The sequence below is a fragment of the Natrix helvetica genome, assembly GCF_964273705.1.
Source record: "Natrix helvetica genome assembly, chromosome: 1".
In the NCBI taxonomy this organism is placed as follows: domain Eukaryota; kingdom Metazoa; phylum Chordata; class Lepidosauria; order Squamata; family Natricidae; genus Natrix; species Natrix helvetica.
In genome coordinates, this window is record NC_138548.1 from 203167045 (window position 1) to 203179535 (window position 12491).

A 12491-nucleotide genomic window follows, 5' to 3' on the forward strand; every position below is an offset into this window, starting at 1 on the left:
TTTGGCATAATTTATAACGTCTACCTCCTGGCATACACATTCCTACTGGTTTTTAGAGGGATAGTGTTTTAAATTTAATCTGATATTTTAAACTTTTGTATTGATTTATTTATTAGCAGTACAGTTTGGCATATTTTATCCTCCTCATATACATGTATTTCTGTAGTTATTTCTATGTTTTAATCTGTTGTATTTTAATACGGACTGTACACCGCCCCGAGTCCCTTTCGGGAGAGGGGGCGGTATATAAACGCTAATAATAAATAAATAAATAAAATAAATAATAAATGAGCTGCAGTGGGAACAGAGATTCAGGTCAGGAGAAGATCTTGAGGGTTGTCACCATCACTTCAGTTTCACTCCTATTCCACCTACAAACACCCTTGTGAAGAATTTTAGTTCATATATACGTTAAAGTATATCACAATTATACACTTTACAATAAGCGACCTTGGAAGAACTAAAAATATATATGAAAACCTCCTTGGCATGAGATCACCAGCCAGCAACATTAGTCTTGTATTGCATAAATCACTGAGATCCACAAATGCAGCCCTCAGCAGATGCTCCAGATCAATATCTGCCTAGAGATCACTGGCGTTGCGTGGCTTATAAATTTAAATAAATATAATTGGGTTCTTTAATATCATGCGTGAAAAGAACATTGCACAGGATTTCTCTGAGGAAAAGAGATTCTTTTTGTTTTTGAAGGTAAAAGCACCAGTATATAACAATTAGCACAAGCTTCTTCTTTTCTTTCCCACCTGCCTAGAAGCATTGGAAGTAACAACTCTAATGGCAGTCTGGTCATTGGCATCCTCCACAATGGCCAAATTGAACATCTATCATAGGGCACTCGGTGGAGAGCATGACACCCGAAAATAAAACAGATTGTTCAGACAAAGGAGAGAAAAGAATATCTTGGCTCAGAAAAACATCCCAGCAAACTTGTCTCTGCCCAAAGCTTTATATCCCGGTTTGAACTTGTTGCCAATGAGAGAATTGGATCCTTTCTAAAACTTCATAGGCAGGACACCAATAAGGGTAGAGATCCCCACCTTTCATTTTTCCATGAGATATCAATATTGGAACCCTGGAAGTGTGGAGAAGTGCACTGGGAGTGCACTGCAAGTGACCCATCCATAATGACAGGCTTCTCAAAGGTGAAGGAGGCTGATAGCTATGTATGTGTCCAATATCATAGGACATATTCCAGCACCTTCCCTTCCTTACATGCTCTAGCACAGCGATGGCAAACCTTTTTTGGCTCGCGTGCCACAAGTGGGGGGGAGCGCAGGGGGGTCGTGTGCGGGCATGCCGCACCCATAATGCAACGCGCGACCCCCCCCCCAGTGCGCATGCGCGCACAACACGCGACCCCCCCATTTTTGCATGCTTTTTTCGCCCTCCACAAACTCCAGAGGCCCTCCGGAGGCTTCAGGGACTGTCCGGAGGCTTCCCTGAAGCCTTCAGAATGCTTATAACCACCCTCCGAGCAAACCGGACTTCCTTTTCACCCTCCCCAGGCTCCTATAAAGCCTCTGGAGCCTGGGGAAGGCGAAAAATAGCTTTTAAAAAAGTGAACTCAGCTGGACAGCGTGCACATGCGTGCTGGCCAGCTGACAGGGCAGCACCTCGCGTGCCCTGACAAATGGCTCAGCGTGCCACTTGTGGCACACGTGCCATAGGTTCGCCATCACTGCTCTAGTAGGACAACACAGCTAGTGTCCAGAATTTCAACCCCATAACTTTTTAAGATGGTTCTCTGTTGCATCACACTTTTGATATGAGGGACAGAGTGAGCGGGAAGATAATCCTTTTCTGCTTGAAGCATGAACTGTGATGGCTCAGTGGTTAGAGTGCAATACTGCAAGCTACTTCTGCTGCCTGGTGGCTGCCTGCAATTTGGCAGTTTGAATCCCACCAGACTCAAGGTTGACTCAGCCTTCCATCCTTACAAGGTGGGTAAAATGAGGACCCAGATTGTTGGGGGCAATAGGCTGACTCTGTAAACCACTAGAGTTTACAGGAGGGGGCTGTAAAGCACTGTGAAGCAGTATATAAATCTAAGTGCTATTGCTATTCACTATTTTCCTACTCAAGTCATGGATTGGGGCAACCTGCACATTTCGGTGAGAATGAATTGTCCTTAGAGAGGCATACTGGAAAAGATTATAATGTTTTCCATCTCAGTAATTTCCATCTCTGCTTTCTTCCCTGCCCCTCGCACCGAAGCTTCTTTCCAAGTCAAACAGGACTTCAAGATAAGCAGGTGCAAACAGGGTTCAAAGGAAATCCACAAGTCTATTAACCCAGTCTGTCCAGTGGTGGGATTCAGCCAGTTCGCACCAGTTCGGGAGAATCGGTTGTTAACTTTCTGAGAAGTTTGGTGAACTGGTTATTGGAAGAAATCATTAGGGCAGAGAACCGGTTGTTAAATTATTTGAATCCCACCACTGAGTCTGTTCCCCTTGCAGCCCAAAAGCTGGGCACTCACCATTATGAAATGTTTCTGTGGTCTTCACAACCAGTAAGATAGAAGAGGAAGAAAGACACTGAGGTCAGCCATTGCATCATTTGAGGTGTTGGAAGCAAGCTGGACAGGAAAGCTGGGTTTCAGCCTCATATAATGGAGCAGGGCAAGCTGCAAATAGAGTCCAAAGAACTGCACTGAATCCTCTTCCTTCTTTTTACCCTTTTATACAGAAGATCTGAGTTTTCATCCAGTAAGAAGTGAAGTTCTTTTGTCAATTAAAAAAATATCTCCTGGAGAGCCACCATAATTCAAATTTCATCTCCAGTGATGACCTGAAGAAATTTCCTTTCTTTATAAATGTCCTCCAGATGATTAGAGCAGCCAACTAGATCCAGGGATATCCCCAGTTGTATGCACATATTGCACAAGACTGTGCTGTGATTTATTTGATAGTATTTTACATGAGCTCAGCCTACCGTGAACAAGTCAACAAACCTAATTTAGCAAAATGTGGTAACCTGACATTAGATGGAAGAACAGGGATAGAATCAATCCTGACTCTACAAAGACCAAGGAAGTTTTCTACCACTTACCACTTTCTGGCACTGCCCATTTCCAAAGCACCAGAGGGCAGGACAAGAAACAATGGATGGAAACTAATCAAGGAGAGAAACAACCTAGAATTAAAGAGAAACTTCCTAACAGTGAGAACAATTAACCAGTGGAACAGCTTGCCTTCAGAAGTTGTAGATGCTTCATCACTGGAGATTTTAAAGAAAAGACTGGACAGTCACATGTCTGAAATGGTAGAGTCTCCTTTTTGAGCAAGGAGTTGAAGACCTCCTTCCAGCTCTATTCTGATTGATTGAAGTGCAAACCCCTTCAGAATTAGTCACTATGTTTCCATAATATTGAACCTGGCAATTAGATGCTGTGGCTGATTCTAATGTGTTTTTTTCTTGGAGCCAACATGAAGCACCACAGTAGGTAAATATAATTATTCATATTTTGCTCTGCGTACCACTGCCTAGATACAGAGAGGCAAATAGCTTACTATATCATACATACTTATACTTAGGTGTGTTTATGAAGGGTGTAATAATGTCAATTACTGATTTAATCATATAGCAACATCATTTAAAGATGCACCTTAAGATGGTCAAAAGAACAGCCCTTTTTTCAAACTATTTTCACCATATGTGAGATCAGTAGCTGGCTTTTAAGGCCTGGTAAATAGCTTAGAATCGCATTGCTCAGTCATTCATCTCCCCTGTTTGTTTTTTCACAGCCATCAAAATATTGCAGATTTCAAAAGCTTAAAAGCAGGCACTTGGAGATATTTTTGTGAGTCTAAAAAAAACCCCTATTGTGCAGCCTGAAAAGTCTCTAAACCAATTGTTCTGGTATTCAAATGTTACTTTGAGGAACCACCCTCATGAACAATGGGCTCTGTTTGCTTACCGTTCCCACTCCTTTCAGGAACAGCTGAGCAAGATGGTTGTGTCTATGCTGATTCAGCTGCAAAACTGGCAGTACAAAAGGCAGTTTTTGTACAAGTTAGAATATAATAGAATAAAAGAGTCGGAAGGGACCTTGGAGGTCTTCTCATTCAACCCCCTGCTTAGGCAGGAAACCTACATCACTTCAGACAAATGGTTATCCAATCTCTTCTTAAAAACGTCTGGTGTTGGAGCATTTACTACTTCTGGAGGCAAGTTGTTCCACTGATTAACTGTTCTGTCAAGAAATTTCTCCTTAGTACTAGGTTGTTTCTCTCCTTGATGAGTTTCTCCCATTGCTTCTTGGCCCTGCCCTCAGGTGCTTTGGAGAATAATTTGACTCCCTCTTCTTTGTGGCAGCCCCTGAGATATTGGAACACTGCTATCATGTCACCCCTAGTCCTTCTTTTCATTAAACTAGACATACCCAATTCCAGCAACCATTCTTTATATGTTTTAGCCTCTAGTCCCCTAATCATTTTTGTTGTCCATGTTCACTTGAAAGATAAAGATCTATAAGAAGGGATGGCAAAGGTCTTGGAATTATTCACCAACAATGCCTATGCAGGAGACAGTGCAGACGCACACACATACACTCCTCAGAGTTTTACACCAATTTCTATGCAAATGTGTGTCTTCTTGTGTACTCACATACTGTAGTTCCTTGTTTTAGTAATGCACTCAATCCACTCGCATCTGATTGATTGGCTGGGAATACACTATTCCTGGCTGAGAGTTGCAGACACAACATATTTAAGCAGCAGCAGTCTGGAAGAGACTGATATAGATCAAGAGTTCCAGCTTCAGTGACCACACTCCATTGACAACAAAAGCTTTAGAGTATTGAGTTCAAGGATTTTAAGTTCCAAGAAGGAAAGGGTCATCTAAGTCTTTGGAAGATTGAGAATTATGAATCTTAATTATATTATGAATCAGGACTGGAAACATCTAATACAGTCCTCCAACTTTGGACTCAATCAATATCTGAAATGTTTCGTTTTCTGATAGTGATATATTTTGTGAATAGTCTCCTCCCTGCTCCTCCTTAAGATCATCCATGGCTGGTCTACTAATATGCCTATCACCTCCAAAAGATTGTTTGCTGTAGCTGGATCTGATAAAACATTGCTACCTGCCACCAGAGCCAGTTTTTTTTTTTAAATCACCTTTTTTCATTTATCACAATGGAACTTTTATAAAAAGTCAAGCTTAAGAGGAAATCTGTTTTATCTTCTTTCTGGGCCACTCTACATGTCATTTCTTTTTATCAGGAAGGTTGGAGAAAACTTTGCCTCTCTAGTGACATTTTTGGAAGACTGATTTTCGTTGGAATGGATGTGTTCTGCTTTTACTTTTGATTGTTTTTAATATGTTTGTGGAATATCATAGCTATAAACGGGTGGCTTGTATTTTCCTCCCAGTTTCATGGCTAAAGACATTTCTACGACATTTAAAACAGGATAAATTTTTGAACAAAAGGAACACCCAATAATGAAGCTTGGCTAAGTTGCTGAAATATTTTCCTTGTCATTTGCTTTGTTATACAGGTAGTCCTTGACTTACAACCACAACTGAGCTCAAAATTTGTTGCTAAACTAGACAGTTATTAAGTGAATTTTGCCCCATGACATTTGTTGCCACAGTTAAGTGAATCACTGAAGTTATTAACAAGGTTGTTAAGTGAATCTGGCTTCCCCATTGACTTTGCTTATCAGAACAGCACAAAAGGTGATCACATGACTCTGGGACACAGCAACAATTATAAATGCATACCAGTTGCCAAGGGTCTGAATTCTGAGCACATTGCCATAGAGGTGCTGCAATGACTGTGTGAACATTTTTTATAAGTCACCTTTTTCAGTGCCATGTAACCTTGAACAAATAGTTGTAAGTTGAGGACTACCTGTACTGTGTGTAGGGGCAGATAATGGGGTATGGATGGGGCCTACTCATTCTATCATGAAGTAGTTGACAGCAAGTTTTTACATTTGTTTCTTGGTACGATAGCAGCCAACAAGTACTCTGAAATTGTTTATTCTCAACCAAGTAAATACACACACACAAACACACACACACAGATTTATATTTCACAATATTGATAGACAATCATAACAAACTCTAGAGTACAAGAATGTTTTACAAAATGCATTACAACATTTTTAAATAGCAGTCAACAATAAAAACTCTCCTGCACCAGTAGAATCCTAAAAGACAAACACTTGCTGGAACAGTGCTGCTTTGGCCTGGTTTTGCATAGATATGTGAAGCCTCAGCTTTAATGTCACTGGCTACATTCACACAACTTACTTAATAAATGAATTTTCTGGGTCTGTATACTAAGGTGACCAACCGTCCTCCTTTAGGGAGGACAGTCCTTCTTTTGTAAGTTCTGTCCTCCCTCGAAAAGTGTCCTCCTACATGTCCTCCTTTTTGATATTTGAAGGCTAATCTGTTGCGCGTTATGTGACGTATTTTATGAAACAGTTTTTAATGGTGGTTTTTTTACTTCATCGCAAGTATATTGAACAGATATTGAATCTTGTGTTGAATTTTTATCTAAAGAAATGATAGACATTAAAATAGACGACAATTGTCTCTTTGAAGAAATCAGAAGACTGAATGTATATTTAAATTCTGAAAAATTAATACAATGGGAAAATCAACATGTTGAAATTAATAAAAGATGGGTGGATATTTTCAGCCATTTCAAAAATGAACATATTCCATGTGAACATTTATTTATACTTGTTCAATTTACGTTGTGCTGCCCTGGAACTAATGCAGCAGTTGAAAGAGTTTTTTTCAATTGCCAATGATTTTTCGACAAGTGAGAAATCGAGATTGAATGTTGATACTCTAGCTGCAGCACTTGTCGTAAAATTCAATATGAAGGATATTTCCAATATATTGTTAGAAGATGATACATTGACAAAAATATTAATTCAATGGAAAAGTACTCATTTAAATAATAATTAACAGGCATGTAAGCATAATTACAATATAAAATGTTGCAAATGTTTTTATTATGCATATATCATATTTTAGTGTATTATTGTTGCAATGAATAAAATATTTCTTTTATTTACGATATATTTTTTCCAATTTATTTGTCCTCCTTTTCATTGTAAAAAAGTTGGTCACCTTATGTATACTCAACCAGGTGGCAGCACCTGGTCAGGTTTGGCTTTTCCAAATGACTGTGTAACACTTTGATGTGGGACCACCACAGCAATCTCAGAATTATAGGATATTAACTTGAGAAATAAATAAACTAGGAAGGAAAAAAAGTCAATGGCAAGTATTTATGCCCTGCTGAGATAAAATCTCCAGGCATGTGTACTCATATCACTGGGACCCAGTCTTTAGTAACGCACTAAGCCAAATGAAACTGGGATTAGTTTGCTGTGGGATTAAATTTACTAGGCCTGGATTGATTTAAATTTGTTGCGTGAACACTGCCATTGTCATTAGGGCAAGTAATTGTCTCATCTTAAATTACTGGAACCCTTTTCTTAGGCATCAAAATAGACCCACTCTGTGTCTGCATTGGATCTTGAGCTACAAATGAAGAACTATAAGGTAATATGTTAATTAATCCTTATTTTGAATATGTTATAAAGGTGTAATGTTACTGGATATATGAAAGTTGATAACAATAATAATTAGTAATAATTTAGTAACTTTTAGATTGTTATGTTAAATAATTGATAATGGTAATAAGGTACACATATGTGTTGGCTTGATGAGAAGAAATTGGATATAAACAGTAAAGGATTTTCTGTTAACCAACATTAACCATAACAATAAATAATGGAATGATAATGATAAGGGATATAGTTAATGATATATACATGTATATATGTACTACCATAACAAAAGGAACTTGGACACAAATTGTAAACAGTGACTTGAAAAAAAAGGCTTAGAAACTTTGTTAACTAAACTTTATTTAGAATATGTTATAAAGGCTTAAGGTTATTGGATGATTTTTGTAATAACTAATGAAATGCCGGTTGTGTTTTTAACTATGGATTATTTTAGGCAAAAGGACATTAAAACAACTTTATCAGAATTTTTGATATCTGATATGAATATAAGCAATGACTGTGGAAGAGATGCACGAAGTTATTTGTAACCAATTGACACACTTTCTACAAGATGTAATATAAGATGATTCTTTTTTGTGTTGTTTAATGAAAATTAAAAAATGCAAAAAAAAAAAAAGAACTATAAGGTAGAACTTTTCCAAACTGCTGTAGGAAGTTATCACCTAGCCCTCTCCCAGAAAAATGAAATATCCTAGGAAATATTGAAAAGGCAGAATATTATATTTTCCTGGATGTAAAAAAGGGAGAAACACATTTTAAACACTAAATTCCTACAGCTTCCTGCCCATCCCCACTTTTGTCAATGGGCCATTAAGAAGGCCAAGCTAGTCCACTTTACATAATAAAGAGTTCTCCTCTTCAGCTGTGATGGGATTAAGGCAGGATAATAAGCCTTTACTCAACTGACCACATGGCATCTAAACTCAATCAAACCTGAATTCAAAACAGCCTAGAGGGTTGCCCCTGCATGGGTCCATGTGAGTCTGGCAACCAATCAGAATACATTTCTTACACAGGAACAGGAAACAGATAGGTGGGGCAGAACAGATTATAAAAATCCCTGCAAGCCCTTCTTCAGCCCTTCTCTTCCCTTCTCTTCTCTTCTCCACCAACATTGAAGCATGTGATCACCTTTGCTGTTCAGGGCTCAGGCCATGTGGTCCTGTCCACCATTAAAACCATCTTTCCAAGCAGCTTCCATGTCTCCAGTGTCTTTTTCCCCACTTGGAGCCGAACCCAGAAGGACATTTCTCCCAACAATTGGCGACCCAGATGGGACTCCAAGCTAGCCTAACAAATGGATATGGCCCAGGTAAGCCTCCCATGCCGGCACAGACCCCATTGAGTCTGTGGGTGGACTTTATCTTGGCCTTAGCCATTTGGATCTAGGCTTTAAAGGGGTTTTGAGTTTGAGCTCAAAGGCTGCCTGGAAAGAAGGTGAGTACCTCTAAATTTTAATTCTCTAAAATTTAATTTTAAAGCATGGGAAATGTGTGTATGCCTGCCTGTGTGTGACTAGTGTGTGTGAAAATGGATGGAAAAGTGAATGGATTTTTTATTTTTTGTTGTTGCTGCTGTTTTTGTCCTGTGAGAGAAAAAAAGCTAAAGCCCATAAGAAAGTTAGTGAGAAAAATGGAGGTACGCATACCCGCTCCGACAGCACCCCTCCTGGGTCACTGTGCGGCTGGTCCTCCGGGTCTCTTTCCCCAAGACTTGAAACTGTAAGAAAAGTCCCTGCGTGAAAGGGCGCGAATCGAAAGTCCCTGCGTGAAAGGGCGCGAATCGAGAGAAGGTTCCCGCGGTGAGGAACGCGATAAAAGTCCCTCCGAAGGGCACCCCCAGAAAAGTCCCTCCGAAGGGCACCAATAAGACCCTCCGAAGGGCAAACAGAGAAAGTCCCTTCAAAAGGGCGCGAAAGGTCCTCTAAGGACGCGAAAGTAAAGTGGGGAAATACGAAGTGGCAAACCCGGCTAGGACGAAGTGAACCCACATCTAAACGGGATCATGGGAAGCGGTAGCTCGAGGGTAGCCATGGAAACCCCCCTAGGGGAGTTGTTGGGGGCCTGGGACGAAAAGCAAATGCCCGTCCTGGCCGGAATGAAGAAAAAAAAGAGCAGATTGTAGAAAATGGGCTTTGCTGAAAGATGATACAGGAAAAACTAATTTGGCTGAAAAGGTACTTAAAAGGAAATGGTGGGATTTCTTTTTTTCTCTTGTCTGTCTCTTTCTCTGTCTTCTATATAACCACGTGGTTTTTGTTTCTTAAGATTTGTGCCTTCCCCAATTTAACTGAAATTCATGGTGGGAATGATTTTGTTTTTCCCTCTTTGTCTGTGTGTGTGTATGTCTAAGTCTTTGTGCACCCTCAAGGTAATTGTAACTAAGATGTCTCCAATCCAAAAGACAAGAATTTTAAAGTGTTCAAAGAAAGAAAGGAGTAAACTGGCAGAAATTGCCTTCACTCAGTTTGTTGGGCCTAGAAAACTAACTGAAACTGGGAGGAGTCTTTACTTTGTGTCTGTTCTGGCCAGCAGAAACAGAGTAAAAATATTTTTTTTCCCTTCCTTCCTTGCCTATACCTTAAAGTAACAACCCAGGAAATGTTTTAAGCTCATTTGCAAGGAAAGTTTCATCCTTGCATTGCATTTATTGTGTGTCTAAATGATTTTACCTGTTCATTTCTTTCCTGGAGCATGTGAATCCAGACCCCATTTCTCATCTGTGATATCCCCATAATGTTTATCTGTTTATCTGCTGAGTAACTGATGGTTTTATTTTTTCAAACTCTGCCTGCAAGCTATCTACCCCCCCACGCCCCTCCCTTACCTCTAATCCTCCAACAATGCCTTTTCTGTGGGGGGGGGGAACCTTGTTCTCATGTCTTTCAGCCCTAGAAGATTGTACTCTTCAGGTGAGTATAGATTTTTTTTTTCCCTTTTGGGGGGAGGAGGAGAGTGTTGCCTTGTGTGTGCATGTATGAAATGAAGGAAATTCCTACTAAAGGTTTGCCTTCAACCTGAGTAAAAAACCCTTTGCACATTTTTCTGACCAACCTACTCTATTAGTCCTAAAGTAAAAACCTGGCCTCCAGAAGGCAGTTTTGATTTAGATTTTGTCAACAAATTTGCTGATTTTCTGGCCACCATCAGATGAATCAAGGGCCCCACCCAGATGCAAATGATGTGTTAATGAAAGTCTCCATACATCTTGGATCTTTAAAAATATGCCAGCGTGTGCTGGGAGCGCCAACCTAGAACCCTGGCTGAATGCAAACAATGTGTGGACAAACATCTCTGTACATTGTTTCTATACACCTTGATATTTAAAAATGCCAGCGCGTGCTGGGATATCAAGATAGAATTTGGATCTTTAAAAATTAGCCAGCACAGCTGGCAGGTCCAAATTAGAAACGAACACCCCAGGGCAGAGACAGGCATTAACTATCTAGTGCTTAAGGAGATAGAACAGCCAGGTCACTTCAAGCAAAAGTAAGAAATTTAGCAGGTAATAAGGTAAAGCCTGTCTGAATGGAAGACCTAGGTAATTGGACTTGATTAATTTGATGTAATGTCTGTTAAGAAATTCTTAGGTGTGCATCTAGGTGTGCACCTCCCCCAGGCCTGAAAGTGTTGTTTAATGGTATTTGTGTATGTATGTGTGTGTGTGTGATCATTTCCAGACCTGGAGGGAAGTTGAGATCCTTTAATAATAGAAAATGGAGCTCATTGGCTTATGTACAGCTCCCTGAAGTAATTGTAATAACTGCCTTGCATGAAGAACGAATGAAATGGGATTTTTGTATGTGAAATTAATGATTGCAGTGCAAATGTGAGTATGTTGATGGTAAAGTTGGTATGAATGTAGTTTGATTCCCTTTCATATAAAGAAGCAGTCAGTTACAAGGTTGTTTAATGGTATGTGTGTGTATGCATGTGTGTTATCATTTCCAAACCTGAAGGGAGGGTGAGATCCTCTAATAAAAGAAAATGAAGCTTGGTGGCTTGTGAAAAAAAAAAGCTTCCTGAAATACCTATGATTGTTTGGCATGAGCAAGCACGAAGGTCTGATTGCAATATGAATGTGAGTATGTGTCCCTCATGCCCCAGGGAGTGATAAGTGAATGGATCCAGAGATCCACGTGATTGCCTGTGTGAATCCCCCCCCCCCCCCCAATCTTCCTTCTGGGTCATTCTTTGGAGGGAAGCAGGAAAAGCGGGGAGAATGAGTGTCTGCTCATTTTTACCATGAGTGTGTGTATGAAACGCCCCAGTGATACCTGTGAATGCCTCTGGGCATTCCCCCTCTCCTTCTTTCCCTCCCCTCCTTCTTTCCCTCCTTCCTTTTGGGTCAGTAAAGGAGGCTAAATTTTTTCTCCTCACTTTAACCACATTTTTTTCCCCTCTCTTCTGAGAAATTTGGAGTAAATGGGTGATCTGCTCCCGCTTACCTTTCACTATTGTGATCTTTTATCTGCATATAAAATTATGCAGTTACATTTCTTTGCTCTGAATACAATTTTGATTTTTTTTCTTGAAATTTTTGAGGTTTAAAATGCTTAATTAAACCTATAAAAAGGAATGATTTTGAGATGTTTTGCTTACATTTGTAAATGTTTTAACATACTTAATGAGAATTTGCTTCCATCTGAATGGAATTTGATATTTTGGAGTGTTGACTCAAAGTACCTTTTTTTTTTTTAAATTGCATTTTTTTTTAAAAGCTGTTCTTCTTACCTCCCTCTTTTACACCTGAGTGCATTTTTAAACGCTTATGAGTCAAGGTGCTCTACCCTATGAGATTTTGTTTGTTTGTTTGTTTGCAACACAAGTTGTTGTCCGTCTTGGAAATTTACTCATCTTACTGCAAAAGTGTTTCAATCATACAGGCAGTGGGAATGTCATGTTCCAT